This window comes from Zea mays, chromosome 5 (assembly GCF_902167145.1).
Source record: "Zea mays cultivar B73 chromosome 5, Zm-B73-REFERENCE-NAM-5.0, whole genome shotgun sequence".
Lineage (NCBI taxonomy): Eukaryota > Viridiplantae > Streptophyta > Magnoliopsida > Poales > Poaceae > Zea > Zea mays.
Window position 1 is genome coordinate 78,676,290 of NC_050100.1, and position 26,167 is coordinate 78,702,456.

The 26,167-nt window shown below is 43.9% G+C and overlaps 1 pseudogene; it reads left to right on the top strand.

Annotated features, from left to right (window-relative positions):
- The first annotated feature begins 1,284 nt into the window (after positions 1-1,284).
- LOC109939716 (uncharacterized) lies at positions 1,285-25,798 on the top strand (annotated as a pseudogene).
- The last annotated feature ends 369 nt before the right edge of the window (positions 25,799-26,167 follow it).

A 26,167-nucleotide genomic window follows, 5' to 3' on the forward strand; every position in this document is an offset into this window, starting at 1 on the left:
TTGGCTGCCTCCGTTTTCTCATCGGACATTTTACGCGGTCGCTGCTTTTTTGGGCGCACCGAGGGGTCGATGCCAGACTGTGTTCGATGATGGAGCGGCTGACCCCGACTAGATCGAGGGCGGACCAGGCGAAGACATCCTTGTTACGGGAGAGACAAGAAAGGAGTTTTTCCCCATCTCGCGATGTCAGGTCTTCGTTGATTATGACTGTTTGCTTCGGCGTTGCTGGGTCGAGGGGTACCGCCTTCATCCCGTCGTTACTTTGGAGCTGGGCGTTGACTTTTTCGTCTTCGACTGGGTGCTTGCTCTTGAAGCCTTCGCGCTTTGACGTGAGGTAGTGTACGTTTCGTTGCCCTGGCACGAAGTCTCTTTTGATATTGCACGTTGTCTGCTGATCGTCGTAGACAGTGATCATGCCCTGTGGGCCTGGGATTTTCATGCAGAGGTAGAGCCCATGAATGGCCGCCTCAAATTTGTTGATCGAGCCACGCCCCATTATGGCATTGTATGGGTAGACCATGTCGACGATGTCGAACGTGACCTGCTCACTCCTCTCGTTGGGCGCTACACCAAATGACAGGGGGAGCTTAACCTTGTCGACGGGGAAAGTGCCCTTGCCGCCGAATCCGTAGAGGGGATTATCTGCAGGCTTGAGGAGGTTGTGGTTGATTCCCATATGATCAAAGGCATGCAGAAAAATGATGTCGACCTGACTGTCGTTGTCGACTAGCACTTTGTGTAGATCCCAGCCTGCTACCCTGTAGTTGATCACCATGGCATCTACGTATGGAGCGCTGCGCAGGTCGACATCCTCGGCGTCGAAGGTGAGCGGTACATGGGACCACTTTGTTTGCACCACTGGGCCAGTGAGAGCGATGTGGTTGACACTTCAATAGTGGTCCTTCTTCTGTAGCTTTGTGTCAAAGTCCACGCTGGATCCCCCAGTGATCATGTGGATGACTCCGCGATATGGTGGCTCAACGAAGTCTTCTTGTTTGGGTGCTTGCGGTGGGTGGTTGTGGTGTGGAGGATTTGGGTGGTGCGGAGGCGGTGGTGGTAGAACATGAACCTCTTGGTGGTGCTGGTAAGCATGGTTGGGTTGATGATGAATTTGCTCGTTGTGGTAGGGTTGTTGTTGGTGGTAAGTGTGCTCGACCGCCCGCTCGTTGTCGGCTGGTTGAGCTCTAGACATTCTGTCCTTGGTTGCCTTAGTCTCTGGACAATCCCTTGTGGGATGCGTGCAGTCTTCACTGTGAAACAAGCAATAGAATCTTCGCTGCTACTATGTCCGTCCTCGGCCTCTTCCTCTTGCGCCGCGGCCTTGAGGGGGTATTCCCGACGACGGGTGGCCTCTCCGGCTGGGTGCTCATTGGCTATGGTGTGCACCTGTTGATGATTGTGATTGTCCCTGCCGGAGTCTGACTGCGCTGGCCGGGTCCAAGTTCTGCTGGACTGCGAAGGGTCCTTGGGCTTCCTATGAGATTCAACCTTGTGTTGATGGAGCTCCTCGGACCTGGCATACTTCTCAAACAGTTGGTATAGCTCCTGTGGGTTCGTGGGCGGATCCCTGATGCAATGACTGTATAGGACGCCCGCCCGAAGACCACTAATGGCATAGTGGATTGCTATGTGGTCGTCAACTGATGGCACTTGCGATTTGAGCGTCAGAATTTTTCTGTAATATTTGCGAAGGGTTTCCTTTTCCTGCTGCTTGTAGAGGGATAACTTGGCCAGGGCGTCTGTGCCAGGTCGGTACCCTTGAAAGTTGAGAAGGAATTTGTCGCGAAGCTCTTTCCAGGACTCGATGGACAGTGACGGTAACCTAGTATACCAAGTCAAGGCCGGGCCTTCGAGTGTGATGATGAAGGACTTGTCCATGATGGCATCGTCCCCTCCGGATGATGCGACGGTGACCTGGTAGCTCATGATGTACTGAGCCGGGTCGGTGCTGCCGTTGTATTTGGGGTAGGTACTGACCCTGAAGTTGGCGGGCCAGAGTGATGCTTGAAGCTGCGGAGCCAGAGGACTTCGCTCGTCGAGATAGTTGATCCCCTGGAAAGTGGCACTTGGTGGAATGAAGGGGCCATGCTGTGGTTGGAATGGGTCTATGGCTTGAGTGTATTGCTGGAGAGGCACTGGCGGTGCGAGGTATGCCGGAACCTCCCAAGTCATTAGGCCCACCTACAGTTGTCCTTGTCCGATGGACCTTAGATAACCCTGTAGATGCGCATAATCACTTGACAAGTTCAGTATCTGTATTCTTTTCCTCGCCCAAGAGCGTTTCACCCGTCACGCAGATATTACAACACATCGGAGGAACGAATAAGCGGAAGCGAATTATAATAACTTAATTTACATTCATTAAAATACAGAAAGAGTATTATAGTTATTACAACCCAGGGTATAAGAGTGAATGAGTATTATTATTACAAACTTGGGAGGCAAAAACCCCTCCCACATAAAAGTATATTGTTTTTCAAAAGGGAGGCCAACATCCTCTCGCAACCACGTTACTGTTGAGGCTCATCCTTGGGCACAACATCCTTGGGCACCACCTTAGTGCAAAAACATCAAAATTCTATTGTTTCCTCACCTACAACAACATGGGTTCGAAAAACCTGAGTACGAAGTGTACTTTCGCAAGTCTTACCCGTCAATGTAAAAGACTCTAAAGGATATGCTGGCTTTAAGGAAGTCAAGGTAAGGCTTAATCAAGACTCTGTTTGCAAAAATGCTTACTAAAAGTGGATCCTTAAAAATCCAGTTTTATTAGCAAGTTAAGTCATTACCTGTCACTAGAGTTCTTTCTACCCTAGTGCAAGCACTTGGCCTATACTAGCCATCCTTTTATCAACCCTTCTTGTTCGCTGGAATGCTACGTGTAAGTCAGTGACCAAATCTTCACGTCCGAGAAGTAACGGCGATCCGAATCGATTAATACCCAGCTGGGGATCTCCAATCACACGACATATGTAGCACTTAACCCTTGCATATGTCAACTCGCCACCGGGGTTATTAAGACCAGACCGGGTTCACGCCAACCAAGAGCACAGATACACCACTGGCCAGCCTCTTGCCACGAAGGGTACACGCTACTCTCGCCATCTCTCCACTCCCATTGTGTGTTGGCCTTTCTGGTATTAGTCTGCCCGAAGCAAAGCTTACCCATGATGAGGCATGTGACCAGTTAAAGGGTCCTCGGTCAGCAGGCCCACATCAAGGTGGTCCTTAATCGACTCAGACGGAGACACTACATCGAGACTCTCTTCTCGTGCAAGTCACCCGCCCGGTCTCAGCTTTATCAGTTCAAACCCAAAGTTTGGTACCTCGCAGAGGTACATCTTTTCCGATGTTGAACCCATCATGGCCATGATGGATCCACCATCAAGTTCTATTTTTGAAAACATCCCATCCATTGTGAAGCATCACCTTTTGTTTTAAAACAAAACATTTGTTTTTCCTAAAGCAGGACTAAGCATCAGGAAAACCTTTTTAAGAAAAATAGGTAATCAAGGAATGATAAACAGTTCTAAGGAAGGAAATACAGGACTAATGCATCATTCAAGTGATAAAGAGTTTAAAATAGCAAGGAGGTGGCAAATGCACTAGGGCTTGCCTTGTGTTGTAGGAGAGTCGGGCTCTGTTCCACAGATGTCAAAGTAAAAACAGTTCCCGGCAGGTGGATTTTCTGTTGACGGAGTAGGCTCTTCCTCTTCAACAGTCACTTCTTCTTCGTTTTCTATATATAACCATATATAACCATGAATGCTCATGTAATGCTTATGAAAATGCAATAATATAAAAGATGTATCAAGTTGTATCTTGAATACAACTTTTCTTCACGGTGTACTAGGGTAACTATGGTTTTTCTAGGTAAGTACCTTAGTAGGGTTAGGCATTTTTACCCTGAGGAGCTAGGGTTTTGGGTTTAGGAATCAAACAATGTCCAAATCAAGTCAAACTTCACTCATGGGATCTAAATATCATATTAAACTTATCCAAAAAGTTTGGTGATTTTTGGAGTCATTAAATAATTCCTAATATTCCAGGGGTATAGATTTAAGCCCTTTTAAATACTGATTAATTCCTTGTTTGGACTAAAAATACTAGAACTATTTTTATTAAATACTAGAGAAATCTAGGAGTCCAAAAAATTAGTCGCATATTTTTATCATTTTTCTATAAGTTTCTATGGATTTCCTAAGTCTGGCAGAAAAGGAAAAAGGAAAATAATGAACAGTGTTGGGCTGAAAACTAGCCCAAGTCAGCCCATGTCTGGGCGAAAACGCGCCCGCGCGCGCTCGCCTTGGCGTTTTTGCGCAAAGACCCTGAGAAATTCAAAAAAAAAAACAGAAACGAACCCACACACTGTTTCTATGTGTCTCTGACAATTACAAAAAACCCCCCATACTTCTATTTCTTCACAGTTCTTGGTCCACGACGGGACCATGCCGAACACCTGGCCGGAGCTGTGATTTCACGGCGATGGCAACCCGGACAGAGGGCAACAAGCTCATAAACATCAAGCACAAGTCTACCCGAGCAAAAACCCTCACTTAATTTGAAAGATTTGACCCTAATTGAAGCTTGTTCATGGTCACAGCGTCGGAAAGACCCTGGCGATTGCGTTCTGGACAACTAACGGCCGTGGTGCTAAAATTGAAGCTCGGGTGAGCTTCACGGGTTCAACAGAGACTATGTACACGTTTAAATTTGGACTGAACGGGGATGGGAGAGTGGGTCAACAGAGAGGGTGTCCGAGGCGGCGTTCTGTGGGCAACTTGGTGTTCCGGGGTTTAGGCTTCAGTAAAGATCAATTGACTGACATCGTGAGCAACATGAGGCTAAAGGCAAGCCAAAACAAGAGGCAATTGGGTAAGTACTGACCCGAGGAGGGCTGCCCACGAATGGGTCCTTCACGGCGGCGCTAAGAACAGTGACGAGGAGCTTATGGCTTAACTGAGTCCCTCGGCGAAATTGGGTGGTTTGCGCAAGCACTCGTGTGTGTGATGCAGTGAGGAAGCAGCGCTCAGACTCAATTTATAGAGGGGTGGCTGGAGGTGGACAGGATTCAAAAGATCTCCCGGTGCGCTGGCGAGCTCACCCGCGCGGGCAGGGCCACGGCGAGCGTCCGGTGAACTCCTTTTAGCCGGACTATGCCACCTCATATTTACATGCGCCACGTTGCGGAAGCTTTTTACTGCGATCGCAAGTCCGAGCAGTGCCTCAGCCACGGTGGCGTTCTTATCCTCGGCGAGGTTCACTGAACCACGGTGAACAGTGCGTCTGACAGCCCGAATTCAAATGGCTATGGCACCAAGTTTTATGTAGTTGCTCGCAAACAAATCTGTATCAAAGTTGTACCTTGATCAATGTTCTTTCATTTTGGTATAATGACCATACTGAAAATCCTCACGGATTGATCAGGCCAGGGCGCTCAGGTTGGCGCAATAACACTGAACTTAGACCTTAATCAGTCGCAGTGAACACATATCTATTAGGCCGATTGACAGCGCTATTTCACCCCTATTTATCTCTCATTTATGTGCAACACTAGTGCTTGGTCACTAAATCAAATTTGTTCGCCTTACATAGCTCTACAAATTTTCTATACTGACCAAGAGCAAAATCCTCAAGAATCCTGAGATGTAGAGCTCCAAAGTGAGCCTTATTCAACTGATTTTGGACTTAGGCATATAAGAGGCATAGGGTGCCTTTTTGCAAATAGGCCCAAATCCCACAATTCCATTTGTAAATCCTCAAATGTGTGAAACACATGATTTGTGGTGCTCTAATACTTTGGTATTTGCACTTGGGTCCAAAAGTGTACAAAATTTACACTTAGCCCCCTAGGGTTCCAATTTAGGGTTTTCCAAGGGTCTTTTTAGAGTTTTTAGCACTTCAGGGTTTTGGTGTCACTAAAGTCCTTCAAATGTGATATCTTATGATCATGTCTCATGTCTTTTGAGGTTTTCACATATTTGGGCTTCACTTATATCCATAAGCCCTGATATGAGGTTAAGCACTTTACCCTAGGGTTAACCACACATCAAGTCATATCAGTACAACTTATTTGAAATTTTTACCTAGTGAATGCATTCTAGGTGTAACAAACACATGATATGCCAATGTTCATGATGTGATGCTCAAGTTTTAGTGACAGTAACACCAGGGGTGTTACATCCTTCCCCCCATAAAAGAATCTCGTCCCAAGATTTAAAGTCCTACGACAAGTAGTGGAAAAGGAAACACGTAATATTTTTATTTCCTTATTTCTTGTACAAGGCAGGGGGTGGTATGGGTCTATTCCATCTTTACAAACAATTGACATATCTTACAAATTACATGAAGATAAAAAGGCAGGGAAATTCTTTTCTAAGAAGTCTTGGGTTTCCCATGTAGCTTCATCTTCCGTATGTTGGTTCCATTGTATCTTAGATAATTTTAGAACTCTTCTTCGGGTGATCCTTTCCTTTTGATCCAGGACTCGAATAGGATGTTCTGAATATGTTATGTCTAGTTCCAAGGTAACATCCACCACATCAATGGTTCGATCAGGAACTCAAAGACACTTCTTCAATTGGGATACATGGAACACATTGTGCACCGCAGACAATGTTTCAGGTAGTTGGAGTCGGTACGCCACTGGTCCACATCTTTCAAGAATAGGAAACGGACCAATGTATCAGGGTGCAAGCTTTCCTTTTACACCAAAACGAGATACACCCTTCATTGGTGATACTTTTAGGTAAACATAATCTTCAACTTGAAAGTACAAGGGTTGGCGTCGTTTGTCTGCATAACTCTTTTGTCGAGCTTGTGCTTCTTTCAAGTTATGTATGATTTGTTGAACCTTTTCTTCCGTCTCTTTCACCATATCAGGCCTGAAAAACCACCTTTCCCTGGTTCAGACCAATTCAATGGAGTACGGCACTGTCGTCCATACAAAGCTTTAAATGGTGCCATCTTTATACTTTCTTGATAACTATTGTTATACGAAAATTCTGCCAGTGGTAAAGAATCATCCCATTTTTGTGGGAATTCCAGAACGCATGCCCGCAACATGTCTTCAGGTATTTGATTTACTCTCTCAGTCTGCCCACTTGTTTGGGGATGATAGGTCGAACTATGGAGCAACTTAGTACCCAGGGATTTATGTAGTGCTTCCCAAAACTTGGATACGAATTGCGGTCCGCGATCCGAGACTATTGTCTTTGGAACTCCGTGCAGACTGAGAATACAAGCAATATATAACTAAGCATAGACAGCAACTGGGTGATCTGTCTTGACGGGCAGAAAATGGGCTATCTTGGTAAGCCGATCAATTATAACCCAAATAGAATCAAATCCTTTTGTTGTTCTGGGTAATCCCACAATGAAGTCCATGCTAATGTCCTCCCATTTCCAAGTTGGGATGGGCAAAGATTGCAGTGGACCGGTAGTCTTCATATGTATGGCTTTGACACGTCTACAGGTGTCACATTTTGCCACATAGCGTGCAATTTCAATCTTCATTTTTGTCCACCAATAATGTTGTTTTAAATCTTGATACATCTTAGTGCTTCCAGGATGAATGGAATATCGACTAAGATGAGCTTCATCTAGAATTTGTTGGTGGACTTCATCATTCTTGGGCACAACTATGCGGTTATTAAACCATACTATGCCTTGATTATCCCTTCTAAAACAATTCGCTTTGCCGGCTTCTATTTTCTCATGAATATGTTTCATACCCTTATCACTTCTTTGTGCATCAATAATCCTTTGCAGAAGAATCGACTCAAGCTTCAATTGGTTCAAGGTTCCATGTTGAATCATTCCCAGGTTTAACTTCTCCATTTCTTGACATAATGTGATGTCAGAGGCCTTTACTGTAAGACAATGGCAGGAGGCCTTGCGACTTAGTGCATCTGCCACCACGTTGGCCTTGCTTGGGTGATAGTGATTCTCTAATTCATAATCCTTAATCAGCTCAAGCCATCTCCTTTGCCTCATGTTTAGTTCTCACTGGGTAAAAATGTACTTCAAACTTTTATGATCTGTATATATATGGCAGATATTCCCCAGCAGATAATGACGTCATATTTTAAGGGCATGAACCACAACAGCTAATTCCAAGTCATGAGTTGGATAATGTTCCTCATGCCAGCGCAACTGTCTTGAAGCATATGCTATAACTCGGCCCTCTTGCATTAAGACACATCCGAGACCACTGCCCGATGCGTCACAGTACACATCAAAAGGCTTTTCAATGTCCGGTTGAGCCAGTATCGGAGCAGTGGCCAATAATACCTTCAACTGCTCGAAGGCTTCGTTGCATCTTGAGGACCAGTTAAATTTTGTATCATTCTTCAATAGACTTGTGATTGGCTTCACAATCTTGGATAAATCCGGGATAAATCTGCGGTAATAGCCAGCTAACCCAAGGAAACTTCGAACTTGATGTACAGTGGTTGACGGTTTCCAATCTAGAATATCCTTGACCTTGCTGGGATCAACTGCAATCCCATTTGCAGACAATACATGTCCCAAAAATTGGATTTCCTCCAACCAAAAAGCGCATTTGCTGAATTTAGCATATAATTGATGTTCCCTTAAGCGCGTTAATACGATCCGTAAATGTTTAGCATGCTCCTCTTCATTCTTGGAATAAATCAAAATATCATCAATGAATACCACCACAAATTTGTCCAACTCGAGCATAAACACCGAGTTCATTAGATATGTGAAGTGGGCAAGAGCATTTGTCAAACCGAAAGACATAACCAGATATTCAAATAATCCATACCGCGTAATAAATACGGTCTTGGGTATATCTTCGGGTCGAATATGGATATGATGATAGCCCGACCTGAGGTCAATTTTGGAGAATACCCGGGCTCCGGTAAGCTGATCGAACAAAATATCAATCTAGGGAAGAGGATACTTATTCTTAATAGTGACCTCATTAAGGGGTTTGTAGTCCACGCACATTCGAAGTGTTTGATCCTTCTTCTTGACAAAGATTGCGGGACATCCCCAAGGTGATGAACTGGGCCGAATAAATAACTTCTCAAGCAAGTCTTGTAATTGCGTCTTGAGCTCCGCCAATTCATTTGGTGGCATCCGGTACGATCTTCTAGAAATAGGAGATGTATCGGGCTTTAGTTTGATTACAAACTCTACATCCCTTTCTGGAGGTGTTGGGGGCATGCTTCTTCACCGAAGTTCCTCCAAGCAAAAACACCTTCGGCAGTATGGTATGCGAACTGACACAGCATGAAGGCACAAGCCGAAGCTACGACCCAGAAAGCTTCGGCATAACGACGTGCCTTGAGACGAAGGGCGACACCGACTTAAAAAGGAAAAGACCGTTTAGTCCATAATAGTTTGTGTCACATTTGTAATTTATCATCAAGGACATAAATGTAATTCCGACTGGGTTGCGTCCTGTGCCTATAAATAGGTGAACAGTAACCATGTACTGTTCACGCTGACTTGTATTCACTCGCACGTCACGCTTGGATTTTTACCTTCTGTTAAGCCGAAGGTATAAATGTAATTCGATACTGTTCATGTTTATTCATGATAAGATAATAAAAATGTTCTGATGATGTCATATAATTATTTATGTTATTTTCCATGATTCATATGCTTCAACTTACTTTTTTTATATGGAGATTATGAAGGTACGTCCTTCACAACCTTCGTCTGAAGACCATTATATCCTAAGGGAGATAATGCTTCGAAGGACGAAGGTCTTTAACCATTAACATTTTGTGTTGCCTTGTTCTTAACTCATAGCATTTGAGAACAAGTCCCCAACAAGAGGTAATCCAGGCAGATCTTCAGGAAATACATCCGAAAATTCACAAACTACCGGAATATCCTGAATTTTTGGTATGATAGCTTCATAGACCCGTCCAAATGGTTTGGCTAGGACAACTATTGGGATGGACAAGAGAACCTCTTCATGACCATGGCTCAACTTGATAGTCCTTAAGTCAATATTGAGGATAGCTTTATGTTGGGCTAACCAATTCATGCCTAGTATTATATCTATATCTTGGCCTTTCAAAATAATCATGTTGGTGGGAACATCCCGTTCAGCCAATGTTACTGGCACATGGATGGATACTTCCTTAGAAAATATTTGTCCCTTGAGCGAATGAATAATAAACCCTTCCCTTGATTCAGTGCAAGGAATGCAATGTTTTTCCACAAATTTCTTGCTTATGAATGTATGCAAAGCACCAGAATCAAAGAGAATGACTGCTGGGTGATTGGCCACGAGGAACATACCCATCATTACCGGCTCTCCTTCCGGTGTCGTGGCCACTTGAGTGTAATAAATTCGCCCAGTCTTCTTCACATTTTTACCCACTGAATTATTTGCCATGTTCCCCTTGCCTTGATTTGAGCTCCCAGAGTTCTGCTGATTGTTGAACTTATTCTGCTTTGGATATGGACAGTCTTTGATAAAATGACCAGACTTTCCACAGTTAAAGCAGCTAGTTGAAGAACTAGGGAGGGCGGGGAAACGAGCACCAGGAGCACTCGGCTGATTTGTAGATATGGGGGCAGTGGTAGGACGAATGAAAACAGGCTGTTTGAATGGATAGGAGGGTGGACGAGGCAAAGAATGATTCTGATTAAATGGTCGGATTACCAACCTGGTTCGCTTCTCAGGTCCCTGATTGGACCTGTCACCCCCAAATCCCTTGGATTTTCCTTGGCATGTATTCTTGGCTTCTACCGTGACACCCCAGTGTCACCTAGGGTTCCTTCTTTAAGCTAACCCCAACCTATTATCACATGTAAACCTAGTAAAGGAATGAACATTAAAGATTAAGAACAAAGATTTATAATGAGTCTCCTCAAATTCTCCTTAATCTTGTCATGAACCTTAAAGGAAGACTCTCAAACCCTAATAAATCCTAAGTGAGCAAATTAAGCATAAAGGGTAATTGGGAGAAATCTTGGGGAAAAAATACAAATTTTAGAAAAAACCAAATTACAAAGTTTTAGCTCACCAAATAACTAACAAATCATAGTAAGAAAGTTTGGCCATTTGGTTTTTCCAAAATCCCCAAATCAGCCCTTGAACTATGGTCCCATGGGAAATTCAGAATTCTGAATTTTAGAACCCTTTCCAAAGATCAATTGTGTTCTCTATTTTCCAAAACTCAAAGCCAGGAAGTCCAAATATCAAAGTTGTGCCAAATTTCCTTGAACACGCTCTGGAAAATTTTGAACTCAAACCAAATTCATTTGACATGGTTTTGGCGCAGTTTGACCTTGGGACCAGGCATTCTGACACTGGCACCTTGGTGACGCTACAACTCCCTGTCCCTAGCCTAAAACCGCGCGACGTCCATACACAAAAGACAAAGTAATGCCAGGAGAACAAATCCTTCACAGCGATCTTGCCCAAATTCGCGAAGATTTGTGCCCAATCGGCGTTAGAACTTGGGCAGAGGCAACGGTTCCACGTGTTCGACCGTGGCTGACACCCCTGGTTCACGCCCATTCGCGCACCCGCGCACGCTCGCCGGTCCACGGCCGCTCGTGCACCGCGCCGTGCCTATAAAGCAGCCCCAAGCCTCGCCCATACCTCCCCGCGTGCTCACAAGTCTTGCCCAAGCCAGAGATCACCAGAATTTGCCCCGAGCACGCCGCGCCACCGCCCGCCAAGCTTTCTGAGCCTCGGCCGCCGTGGCCAGCTCCCTCCAATCGCGTCCAAGCCGCGCCAACCCCTCGATTAGCTTCGCCATTAGCCCATGAAGCTTTCCAAGTCCTTGGACACGGCATAACTTCACCGGAAGCCCGAGATCGCCCTCACCGGACTTCGGTCGCCCGCCGCCGCACGTGGACCGAGCTCCCCGGTAAGCCATTTTCAAATTCCTTGCACCCACGTCGTCCCTAGCACCCAGTGAAGCTCTCTAACCCGTTCAATTGGCCTATTGCGCCGTGAGTAGGCCGGATTCCTCGCCGCCGACGAGCATCTCCGCCTGCGCACGCGGACCGGCCGACTCCGACCATCCCCGACGGCGACCCGCACATCGCCGTGATCCCCGAGACCTTCCCTACATCCTCGACCACCTCACTGGAGCAACCTCGCCGTCGGTAAGCCCCTCCGCCCTTTTCTCCGCCGCGGGTACTGTTTAATTGGGGACAGGACCGCGGGTTCGATTTCCAGAAACCCTAGGGGGTTTTCTGCAGAGCCATAGACTCAAATGAATAGTGCCCCGAGGACCTATCTGTAATTCCTTTAAGAACTTTCGCCAGGGACCCCAGCGCAAAACTGCTTTTCTTTAAACCATTTCGAATTAATCTTTTATTATTCGGCAGAAGACTTAGGAAATTCATAACTTGAGAAATACTTAACCAAAATTTGTTAAACCAATTTTGCTGAATTCTAAATATCATCAACTATCAATTAAAAATATTGAACCCCATGCTTTCTGTTCTAGTTTTTAGAGTTTGTAATTAAATACAGAAACTGACCAAACCCTATTCAATTAAAGAAAATTGTTATACTTTTGTGCTAGGCTTAAGAAAATTTGTAGTTGTTCAAATCTCAATTAAACACTGATTAAAAATAGTGGGAACCCCAGTATTGAAAATTTAGGTAGAGATATCTATTAAAAACCATTTTTGCCCAAAACTTAAGAAAATCAGAAAGGCATTAGGAATTAATGAACAGTGAATGAAATTATTTTTCCTAGCCTACTTAAGTAACAAAGAACCTAGGAAAAATAAAAAGACCACTAGTCCAGAATAGAATTAAAATGAAATGTTTTATTTAGCATTATTCCAACTAGAAAACAATTATTGGAGTTATAAAACCAGACCCAAATTTGTTAATAAAAATCCAGTGGACTTGTAACCACAAAAACCCCACTGCAAAAATAATAAACACCCCAGCCCATCATTTTAAGTAGGGTAAATAAATAGAACATGATAATGAGTCATATTTCAAATAAATCATGAGTAACCCAAAATAATGCAATAATGGACAAATAAATCTTTGCTAGATCAATAATGAGATAGGCCACTAGGAAAAAATGCAAACCCAATTGAAAAATGCATAATAATACCTATTGCCAACACTTCATGAAAAAAGCCATTTAATCCAAATAATTCCTACCACCCCTTCCTATAAGCAAAAAGATGCCAAACTTCAGAATGATTGCTCTTGCACAAAATAGAAGCTAGAAAAAATCAGAAATCTGTTGTTTGATATTTTTCAAATATAGTGGTAGTAGAAAGCACCCCTTTGGCTAGAAACTTTGGAAAATCATAACAAAATAACTGGTAAGTATTAATGGCTAGAAATTTATGCAAAGTTATTTTATAACATCTAGATGCCAGCAAAAATATGTCTTAAGGAATAACCTTCTGTTAAATGGTAATTGTAGTTTAAACCACCCCTTCTGCCCTAATATTTAATAATTTTATCTAGAAAGGACTACTTACTTTTTAAACCCCAAATTTTTAGACAGAGAATTATACACCAGTAAAAAGCTACTGTAATTTTTTCAGAATTTTTGGAAATTTCTTGATATAACTTGTAGTTCAAGCCTATCTTAAAAGCATAAAGGAAATAAGAAGAAGAAAGGAAAATAATAAACCTCGCTCCAATAAGCTCAACTAGAAATCCTATTAAATTCTCACTGGGGCTTTTAAAAGAATTCAGTGGAACACCAAAATAGACTTACCACTTCATTTAACTGAATGTGATCTAAATCACTAAATATACCACAAGAATCTTTAGTAGCAAGAGTAAACCCTATCTAATTTAAGTGAATCATTCACCATCGAGTTAATTGCTAAATTACCTATCATATCATGCATATATCTTACTCGTTGCATTCATTAGACTGCAATCTAGCTGACGGAGAGTACGTGCTCATCCCCGAGCAAGGAACTGTCCAAGAGGAAGACCAGGAGCCAGCTCCCGAGACTGCCACTAAGGATCTCCCCGCAGCCCCAGCATTTGAAGGCAAGCCCCGGTTTTTATGCATAACCGTATTTATATATGCTACTTTACTACACTTAATGCTGGTAGGATTGTAATGTGCACTTAAGTGTAGGAGTTGCTTGAAACCTCTAGTTGCATGAACCTAGGATTCCTTTTTGAGATGGATACTAGTATGCTAGGTCGAGTAGCTGCTTTGCTAATCAGGATCTCGGTAGAAGTCGAGTGATTTTTCTAGCACTCGCGCGAGGTCAGGAATTGATTGTATTCATCTTGATAACAGGATCTATAATGGTCTATGGACTTGGATCCAGGGAGGATGTCTTGTCCATGAGACGGGAAAAAGAATTAAGGATTAATGTGTGGATACCTGAGTCAAGCGTTTGAACGTACTAAGCACATGTCGGGAAATATGGTAACTGGTAAACCTAGTACCTGAGTGAAGTTGGGCGCGAACTTTATCCCTCACTTGTCCTGAGACTGGGTCTCCCATGCTAGCTATGGTGGGTACAAGTGCGGTCACTGCACGGCGGCAGCCGGGGTCAGTGGAGCATTGTATGCCAAGGCGGTGAACCCTGGCCGCGAACGGGGAATCGATGGGGACGGTTGACATGTGTGGGGTTGGAGTACCCTGACATTTCGTGTTTTTAGGTTTACCTTGCAAGGATAAAAACTCGATTCGAATCGGCTGCTTCTCGCCGAGACTGCTTGACCTCTTATACTACATTGAGTATTAAGTGAAATGAGGTTTACATGAGATAACTTGTTGATTGTACTAAATGCTAGTTACCTTGTATGCTTAGAAAGAGCAAACTTAGTTAATCTAATGATGCTAGAAAGTGAAAAGCTAAAACTTGATTTTAGAAACAGCTAGTGCTTTTGGCAAACCAAACCCCTCAGCCAAATTAAACAGCTGCATGGTCTAGAGGTAGAGGAGTAGTTTCCTCACACCGGGTAAGTCTAGATGAGTATTAGTATACTCAGCCTTGCTTGTGGCACAATTTTGCAGGTACGTTGCAGGATATGGTTGATGGTGTGACTTGGCCTACCACCCTGTCATCGGGTTGGACGGTCGAGTGGGATGCTGCTTCCACGGGAGAGGAGCAGGAGGAGTAGTGGGCTAGGCCTTGCCCATTTCCTCGCTATCGACGACATCGATTATCCACTGCATTTTATTTTGAGAACTTTAATTCGCTACTTGAAAAACTCCGATCTATGTAATAATTCAGTACTTAATTTGAGGTTTCCTGTTTTATTGTGTTTCTGCTGTGACTCACCTTCGTGTGAGATTGTGGTATTTGATCCTGGTTAAGTGGCTTTATCAGACTAGATCTGAGGAACTGACGGGTTATTCCGATTTAAGTGAGTTACGGCCCTTGAGGCGTGACTTAGGAACTTAAGCTAGAATAGGCGGTTCTGCCACATCTACTGCCAGCACAGTGCTGACAGCTCTGCTTTATGTAAGATCTAGGCAGGTAGACATTTTCCTTTGGAGCCAGTCATTGAGTCCTCTCATGAAGCATTTCTTATTTTTCAGGTCAGTGTTTACTTGGTCAATTGCATATTGGGATAAATGATTAAACTTGTTGAGATACAGCATCACAGTATCCCCTCCTTGTTTTAGTCGAATAAATTCCTCTTGTTTCATGTGAAGCACTCCTTCTGGAATATAGTGTTCACAGAATGCGAGCTTAAATTCATCCCAAGTGACCTGGTGTCCGGCTGGTTGAATTGCCACAAAATTTCCCCACCAGGTACTGGCAGGGCCTCTCAGTTGCTGGGCAGCGAACAACGACTTCTGTGTTTCGGTGCAACGGATTAATCTGAACTTATGCTCCATTAACCTGATCCACTCGTCAGCTTTAAGAGGGTCTTCAGCTTTAACAAATAGTGGTGGACGCGTTTCAGAGAAGTCCAGATATGAGGTTTCACGCGGTCCCAGTGGAGGAGCCCTTCCGCCATGTTGCTGGAATTGATTTCCCGCCATCTCACGTAAAAAGCGGGTATTATCTGCAGTAGCATTGACCAAGGCAGCGATAGCCTCGGCCAGTGTTGGTGATACAAGTGGTGGATTAGGAGTATCTTCCCGACCACGGGAAGTACCCGCACCGTCATGCGCACGAGTCCTTGATGGCATCTGAGGCAAAGAAACATTTGGGGAAAAATATAACATGTCGATACACACCATCATTTTACATTACCAAAACGTAATGATACAGAGTCAAGTGTACAGCATGACCTCATTGCTTATTTTAGATAGGTATAGCTCCTAAACTATACTAGTTTAGTCTTCGTCGTCGTTGGTTTCTTTATTTCCTGTCGTAGGAGACCATTCGTCAGCTAGGTTCATGGAAGGAGGAGGCTAAAAAAGGTCCAACTCCTCATCAAGTCCTTCGTTTGCTGTTCCTGACGGTCCGGCTCCCAAAGCAGCGTCGGAATGTACGCCTGGGTGTAGTCGGGCATACAATACATGCACTTCCTCATGTAGAGTATTGCAGTATACCTGCAAGTTGTCAAGGGCCACAGTAAGCTCAGTCACACGAGCACGAGCTTTGGCTTCCCGATCCCAAGCAACCGAACGTGAGTTGACGGCCCAATCGACCGCCAAATCCCGTTCAGCAAGCTCATCTTGCAGGCGTCTGACATCAGCTGCCAACTCATTTATACGCTGACCATCTTCTGCCCACACCTTGTTTCGGTGATGTAACTCCGTCCGAAGCTGTTCCACTTGGGCTTCTAATTCTCCGATTGGATCGTTGCTGCCGCCGCTGCTCCCTTCATGTCTTGGAGCCAACTGATGATGAGGCACACCAATAGGTCCCGTGGACTTGCACGCGGTTTTCCTCGTGCACGGCATATCTCCATAAGGGGAAAATTTATTAGTATAATTTTTAAACATGATGCATGCATAATTACAGAATCAACCTTCGTTGATCCCACTTCCTATATATTGCACTCTATTACCTGGTCTTGCAGGATGAGAACTTCCAGAAAGTGGCAAGGGAAGAATGAAAAATATTTTCTTGGATAAGTATTTGGGAATTCTTTTTGAAATGCTTCGTAATATCAGAATAGATGGGCTTCGCTTCGATACCAGCTGTGATAGAACCTCCCAAGTCATTAGGCCCACCTACAGTTGTCCTTGTCCGACGGACCTTAGACAACCCTGTAGATGCACATAATCACTTGACAAGTTCGGTATCTGTATTCTTTTCCTCCCCAAGAGCGTTTCACCCGTCACGCAGATATTACAACACATCAGAGGAACGAATAAGCGGAAGTGGATTACAATAACTTAATTTACATTCATTAAAATACAGAAAGAGTATTATAGTTATTACAACCCAGGGTATAAGAGTGCATGAGTTTTATTATTACAAACTTGGGAGGCAAAAACCCCTCCCGCATAAAAGTATATTGTTTTTCAAAAGGGAGGCCAACATCCTCCCGCAACCACGTTACTGTTGAGGCTCATCCTTGGGCACCACCTTAGTGCAAAAACAACAAAATTATGTTGTTTCCTCACCTACAACAACATGGGTTCGAAAACCCTGAGTACGAAGTGTACTTTCGTAACTCTTCCCCGTCAACATAAAAGACTCTCAAGGATATGCTGGCTTTAAGGTAGTCAAGGTAAGGCTTTATCAAGAATGAAGACTCTGTTTGCAAAAATGCTTACTAAAAGTGGATCCTTAAAATCCAGTTTTATTAGCAAGTTAAGTCATTACCTGTCACTAGAGTTCTTTCTACCCTAGTTCAAGCACTTGGTCTATACTAGCCATCCTTTTATCAACCCTTCTTGTTCGCTGGAATGCTACATGTAAGTCAGTGACCAAGTCTTCACGTTCGAGAAGTAACGGCGATCCGAATCGATTAATACCCAGCTGAGGATCTCCAATCACACGACATATGGAGCAGCTAACCCTTGCATATGTAAACTAGCCACCGGGGTCCTTAAGACCAGACCGGGTTCACGCCAACCGAGAGCACAGATACACCACCGCCCAGCCTCTTGCCACGGAGGGTATACGCTACTCTCGCCATCTCTCCACTCCCATTGCATGTTGGTCTTTCTGGTATTAGTCTGCCCGAGGCAAAGCTTACCCATGATGAGGCATGTGACCAGTTAAAGGGTCCTCGGTCAGCAGGCCCACATCGAGGCGGTCCTTAATCGACTCAGACAGAGACACTACACCGAGAATCTCTTCTCATGCAAGTCACCTACCCGGTTTCAGCTTTATCATTTCAAACACAAAGTTTGGTACCTGGCAGAGGTACATCTTTTCTAATGTTGAACCCATCATGGCCATGATGGATCCACCATCAAGTTCTATTTTTTGAAAACATCCCATCCATTGTGAAGCATCACCTTTTGTTTTAAAACAAAACATTTGTTTTTCCTAAAGCAGAACTAAGCAACTAAAAAACCTTTTCAAGAAAAATACGTAATCAAGGAATGATAAACAGTTCCAAGGAAGAAAATGCATCAATTGGTTTAACACCCAACTCCTATCACCTAATGCATCATTCAAGTGATAAAGAGTTTAAAATAGAAAGGAGGTGGAAAATGCACCGAGGCTTGCCTTGTGTTGTAGGAGAGTTGGGCTCTGTTCCATAGATGTCAAAGTAAAAACAGTTCCCGGCAGGTGGATTTTCTGTTGACGGAGTAGGCTCTTCCTCTTCAACAGTCACTTCTTCGTTTTCTATATATAGCCATATATAACCATGAATGCTCATGTAATGCTTATGAAAATGCAATAATAGAAAAGATGTATCAAGTTGTATCTTGAATACAACTTTTCTTCATGCTGTACTAGGGTAACTATGGTTTTTCTAGGTCAGTACCTTAGTAGGGTTAGGCATTTTTACCCTAAGGAGCTAGGGTTTTGGGTTTAGGAATCAAACAATGTCCAAATCAAGTCAAACTTCACTCATGGGATCTAAATATCATATTAAACTTATCCAAAAAGTTTGGTGATTTTTGGAGTCATTAAATAATTCCTAAAATTCCAGAGGTATAGGTTTAAGCTCTTTTAAATACTGATTAATTCCTTGTTTGGACTAAAAATACAAGAACTATTTTTATTAAATACTAGAGAAATCTAGGAGTCCAACAAAATTAGTCTCATATTTTTATCATTTTTCTATAATTTTCTATGGATTTCCTAAGTCTAGCAGAAAAGGAAAAGGAAAATAATGAACAGTGTTGGGCTGAAAACTAGCCCAAGTCAGCGCGTGTCTGGGCGAAAACGCGCCCGCGCGTGCCCGCCCTGGCATTTTTGCGCAAAGACCCTGAGAAATTAAAAAAACAGAAATGAACCCACACATTGTTTCTATGTGTCGCGGAAAATTACAACCCCCCCATACTTCTATTTCTTCACAGTATTGGTCCACGACGGGACCATGCCGAGCACCTAGCCGGAGCTGCGATTTCACGGCAATGGCGACTTGGACAGAGGGCAACAAGCTCATAAACATCAAGCACAAGTCTACCCGAGCAAAAAACCCTCACTTAATTTGAAAGATTTGACCCTAATTGAAGCTTGTTCATGGTCACGACGGTGGAAAGACCCTGGTGATCGCGTTCTGGACAACTATCGGTCGTGGTGCTAAAATTGAAGCTTGGGTGAGCTTCACGGGTTCACCAGAGACTATGTACACTTTTAAATTTGGACTGAACGAGGATGGGAGAGTGGGTCAACAGAGAGGGTGTCCGCGACGACGTTCTACGAGCGACTTGGTGTTCCGGGGTTTAGGCTTCGGTAAAGTTCAATTGATTGACATCGTGAGCAACATGAGGATAAAGGCAAACCAAAACAAGAGGCAATTGGGTAAGTACTGACCCGAGGAGGGTTGCCCATGAATGGGTCCTTCACGGTGGCACTAAGAACGGTGAGGAGGAGCTTATGGCTTAACTGAGTCCCTCGGCGAAATTGGTGGTTTGCGCAAGCACTCGTGTGTGTGATGCGGTGAGGAAGCAGCGCTCGGGCTCAATTTATAGAGGGGTGCCCGGAGGTGGACGGGATTCAAAAGATCTCCCAGTGCACTGGGGAGCTCACCCGCGTGGGCAGGGCCACGGCGAGCGTCCGGTGAACTCCTTTTAGCCGGACTACGCCACCTCATGGTTACATGTGCCACGTTGTAGAAGATTTTTACCGTGGCCGCAAGTCCGAGCAGTGCCTCAGTCGCGGTGGTGTTCTTATCCCCGGCGAGGTTCACTGAACCACGGTGAACAGTGCGCCTGACAGCCCGAATTCAAATGGCTATTGCGCCAAGTTTTATGTAGTTGCTCGCAAACAAATCTGTATCAAAGTTGTACCTTGATCAATGTTCTTTCATTTTGGTATAATGACCATACCGAAAATCCTCACGGATTGATCAGGCCAGGGCACGCAAGTTGGCGCAATAACACTGAACCTAGACCTTAATCAGATGCAGTGAACACATATCTATCAGGCCGACTGACAGCGCTATTTCACCCCTATTTATCTCTCATTTCTGTGCAACACTAGTGCTTGGTCACTTAAACAAATTTGTTCTCCTTACATAGCTCTACAAATTTTCTATACTGACCAAGAGCAAAATCCTCAAGAATCCTGAGATGTAGAGCTCCAAAGTCAGCCCTATTCAACTGATTTTGGACTTAGGCATATAAGAGGCATAGGGTGCCTTTTTGCAAATAGGCCCAAATCCCACAATTCCACTTGTAAATCCTCAAATGTGTGAAACACATGATTTGTGGTGCTATAATACTTTGGTCTTTGCACTTGGGTCCAAAAGTGTACAAAATTTACACTTAGCCCCCTAGGGTTCCAATTTAGGGTTTTCCAGGGGTCTTTTCAGAGTTTTTAGCACTTCAGGGTTTTGGTGTCACTAAAGTCCTTCAAATGTGATATCTTATGATCATGTCTCATGTCTTTTGAGGTTTTCACATATTTGGGCTTCACTTATATCCATAAGCCCTTATATGAGGTTAAGCACTTTACCCTAGGGTTAACCACACATCAAGTCATATCAGTACAACTTATTTGAAAGTTTTACCTAGTGAATGCATTCTAGGTGTAACAAACACATGATATGCCAATGCTCATGATGTGATGCTCAAGTTTTAGTGACAGTAACACCAGGGGTGTTACACGAGGGGTCCGCGCTGTAGGTTGTATTGGCCTTCGCCTTGCATGAGCGTGATCTCTTGTTCAAGCTCCCGAGCTCTCTGTTCCTCATCCTGTATCATCGGACACACCTTGCTTGCATGGTGACTCGTTGGCGCTTGGCTTCGAGGATTTCTTTCTGCTTTTGCAGGTGGTTGTTTTTTATGCGCAAAGCTCGTAGCTTTAGCTGGTCTTCGGCCGAGATGCTGATGACTTCTCCGTCCACTATGGTGTCTTCGCCCTCTTGCGGAGCGAAGCCTGGTGGTGGTGCTTGTGGTGCGCCCTCGGAACTACAGGTGCACACAATGTCATCAGGGGTGGGGTGGGGACAGCGTCATCTTCGAAACTCTTGGGGGTGGTGTCCGCGAGGGCTTTGCCTTTGTTCTTCGCCAGGAGTGTTGTCTTCGCTGCATCGTCAATGGATGCGGTAGCCTTCGAAGTTGCTCTCTTAGGAGCCATCGCGGGTTGTTTTTTCATCGCATGAACGGTGGGCGCCAAATGTTGGAACCTGCCCTTCAAGACAGGTTGATCCAATAGGAAATTGGGGAGAGAGTTTGTAATGCTAACGCGGGATGTCAAAAGCCACGTTAATCTCCCCATGCTTGGGCACAATACGGGGGTATTTATAGGTGCTCAAGGGGCTGTCTGTCCCTATCAAAGACATTTAGACCCTCGAGTACCTGGTTTATCCCCAGAATATTCCCACGAGGGGGTTACAGACAGTCATTACGGTATACTTTATTACAGACACGACCCAATTCACACATGTCCACGCGGGGCCCAGCTTTGTGGGTCGAACCGTACATGGGCCTCTCTCCGTGGTGAGAGAGTGGGAGGTCCAGGGGTCTTCGACGGGGCCTTCGTCTTGTCTCGTTCGAGCGAAGGGGGTCGAACAGGCCTCCGTCTGGTCCACGCCCCTGGCCTATCCGGCGGGTCTTGCGAACGCGGTCTTCGTCTGCACAATGCGAGGTGGAAGTCGTCGAGCGAAGGGTGGCGTGTTCGCCTTCGCTCCAACAAATATCTCAAGAGTTACCTCATTGTTTATCCTTCGGTGGTGTCTTCTTATTCTTTTGGGATTTTCTCCGAGGCATCACTTTGAGTTGTTAGACTCAATATGAAGTGCCCAGCTCTGATACCAATTGAGAGTCGCCTAGAGGGGGGTGAATAGACGAAACCTGAAAATTATAACTTTAAACCCGGACTTGATCCCTCGATTAGTGGTTAGAACAAGATGAACAATTATCGGAGTATAAAACTAAGTCCTTTGCTGGCAAAGAGTGTTGCTTTCAAAGAATGCGGAGTTAATGCAAAGCAACACAATTGAAATGTTTATGGAGAATAACGCAAGAGGACTTTAGATAAGAAGAGGAAGAACACAAGTTCTTTCTTGCAAGGCGTTGCTTCTATAAATGAGAATTTTACTTAAAGCAACACAAAGTAATATTAACAAAGAATAGTGCAAGAGAACTTATAGAGCGAGAAGACAAACAAATCACAAGCAATAAACACAAGTGACACGGGTGATTTGTTTTACCGAGGTTCGGTTCACTAAGAACCTAATCCCCGTTGAAGAGTCCACTAAGGACGGGTATTTTTCAACCCTTTCCCTCTCTCCAACGGTCACCAAGACCGGTGAGTTTTCCTTCTTCTTTGTCAACAAAAGACCAAAGTCTCCGCAACGCCAACCACAAAGATAAGGGGCTCTTGCTAGCTTTACAATGAATGGGAGTCAAAACTCCATGCTCAAATGATCACAAGAGGTAACACACACTTTCTCTCAATGATTCTCACAACGCATTATCACTAAACGCACATGAGTAGCTCTTTCTTACTTGATCTCTCTTTTGTGGCACTTGTGAGGCTTTGATGTGTCACTACAAGAAACTAATAAATGTTCGTGGGTTAATTTAAGAACGTGGGTACCAACGTTCTTAATTGAGTTATGTTCGTGGGTTAATTTAAGAATGTGGGTACCCACGTTCTTATATTAAATTCGTGGGCCCGTGGTAAAACCGTCGAACTTATCGTATTAGGAACGTGGGTACCCACGTTCTTAACTTAAATTCGTGGGACACGTGGACACCGTCGAACTTAACCCAAAAACCTAAATCTCTCTCACCCCGCGCGTCTCTCTTCTTTTCCCTCTGCCTACCGCGCGCGCACCCGCCACTACCTGCCTCGCCGCCAGCCCGCCTCTACCTGCCCGCCGCCAGCGCCACGCCGTGCACGCCCCGCCGCCACCCCGCACCCGCCGCCCCACCGCGCGCCGGCTCGCGCGCTGCCACCCAGCGCTGCCACCCAGCGCGGCCCGCCCTCGCCACCTACGGCCCCTCCGCCAGCGTCCCGCCGCGCGCGCCCGCTCGTGCTTCTAGCTTGTGTAATTCCTCTTTAATCATTCTTAGTTGAGCGTTAGAACTGACAACAAGAGTTGTGGGGGCATTTCATAAGCAGATTAAAGAGGTTCCTGAGACAAGATATCGATCGGCAAATAGTTCTACTAATCGAAGCCTTAGAAGTGGTGCAGATCGTGGTGGACGTAGCGATTCTATGCACTCCAGCTCTACTGGTAATAGAATATGTGTCATTTTCACCCTCAATCTTATTATTTGGCCCAATATTTATTCTGACCTAATCATCATTTTATTCCAAAAATTAGATAACATGACCTCAAGGCCACCATTCTCAGGATCTTGTACGACATCAGTTAATTCCAATCAAATGCAGACAATTGCAAGGTAAAGGGAGAAAAGGACCCTTCTGTGATACATTCAAAGGATCTGTGTTGTTTGTTTATTTATATTTTTTTGTCGGCACACTTATGTTTACTTTAAAGCAATTTTCTATTTTCCTTCACATAATCTTGTTTGTGACTGTGATGTATACTTTTTTTGTTACTGCTGGTGCTTTCGCCATGTTGAGTAATCAGTAAACATCCAAGGACAACTAAGTATCTTTGGTGTTAATTTCTTAGGTTTGCTATTGTTCTTTAGGTAGTTCATTTTATTTAGTTTATAACATTTTAGTTCTTGCAAAAAGATCATTTGCAATATTGTTGGTGTTCATAATCAACATAGTGGTCTCCAAATGTTTGAATGACGCCTATCTCTATAAAATAGAGAATTATTCTCAACTACCAATATTTTTAGATCATTTAATTTTTATTATTATTTTTTGTTGATTGCTGATGTTAATAACCTCTTTCGTATTCTCCAGTTCCTCTGCAAACAAACATATGGTTACTGATGGACTAGCTGTATCATTGCAATCATCGTCTGGGTTTCAGCATGGTGGTTGGTCTAGGACACCTGGTCAGTTGTCGATGGCTGACATTGTGAAAATGGGTCTCCCTCAGGGAAAGGCTTCTAGCAAACATGTGGTCACAGCTGACAGAGGTTATGTTGGATAGTACCCATCTTTGCCAAGCACAAACCAGAACCACAAACAATCTGGAAGCATGGTTTCCCCAGCAGAGCTTGACAAGGGGTTACAACCTGCCGACAATGGTTCAGGTTAAGAATCATGTCCATTTTACCGCTGATAGCAAGCTCCCATATGGTACTGATTGGTCTCCACAAGACGACCCAACATCTGAGAACCAACCTTCCTAGCCTGAGACGTCTGGTGATCCATCTTTGTATGAAGCATCATTTTAGTCATCTACATTGGTTACTAATGTAGTTAATTCACATGAAAATTCACACTTGGAGTTGGATGAAAACAGCACCTTTGCATTGAGATCAACACCTGCCTCTAAGAGACACTTTGAACCTAGTGATAGTATTCCTGAATACAATGATGGAATATTGAACAACTCAAGTTCATATCAGCCTCATAATTACTCTTACACAGAACAAGAAGGTAAGTGTAGAACTAGTGTGAATCTGCTAGTTGTTGGTTAACCATAGGTTGACGATTCTTCTATAAACATCCATTTAATTTTCCGTATAGTAGCTATCGAATAACCACCATCTTAGGCAGTTGCTAGTCTTAGTCAGAATCAACAATAAACTATGGACTGTCATGTTGTTCTTTGCTTTCCATAAGAAATGGAGAGGTATTTTTTGCTTCTAGTGTTGTTGGCCTTGTCAAATTATTCGTCCACTTTAGCATCCTATGCATCACTTCACATGTACTTTTCATTGGATATTTATGGATCGGGTTGCATTCTGATAGCTTGATCTTGTTTCTAATTTTGTACAAAATTTCTTTGGTAACTGTTGTTTATCTGCAGTCAAGGATCCCAGTGCTGATGTATCAGCAACAACAGAAAATTTCCATAGTTTAAGCCTACATAATGATGAGTTAGCTGCAAAAAAGACTGCTGAAGATAACCCTGCAGTGATAATTCCTGATCATTTGCAAGTTACCAATATAGAATGTGTTAGTTTGAGCTTTGGTAGTTTTGGATTTGGTGCATTTTCTGGGCTACTCCCACATAAAGACCACTGATAGCAATGTGGAATTCCTTGTTTGAGAGGATTCTGCAACAGTAGATCGAATAGATGCCAGGTGAAGCATTTTACTTTTTTGTGGCACTTTCCTTGCCCCTTTGTGCCGGGAATGTTGACATCGTGGAATTGTTTGTTGCAGGAATCAAGATTACTATGAAAGTGGTGCAGTAACTTCACCAGCAGAAGAAAATCTTGAGGCCATGCTAGGAATTCCTTGCCCCTTAATTATGCAGTGAAGTAAATCATGTTTTTGTAAAAGTGTTATATAGAAAAGTCATAGCTAACTCATTTATCTTGCTTGTGCTAAAATTTCATGACCATAGGTCTAGTAGTTTAAAAGTTATGATTTTTCAAAGTCCAATCTCAAAATCTGCCCAGATTCTGTACTAATTTCGAAAATAACCTTATTTGCCCAAGTTAAACTTAGAATCCGCTCTTAGTAATTATAGGAGAATTGTAATATTTTTCTTAAGATTTCCAACAAATTTTGGAGCATACTTTTTGGTGGTCTAGAAGTCAAGTTATGGTTGTTTGAAATGTGATGTTTGAATCTGTCAAAAGTCTGGACATCAATGTTTGTTTGTATTAACTGACTTTGATACACA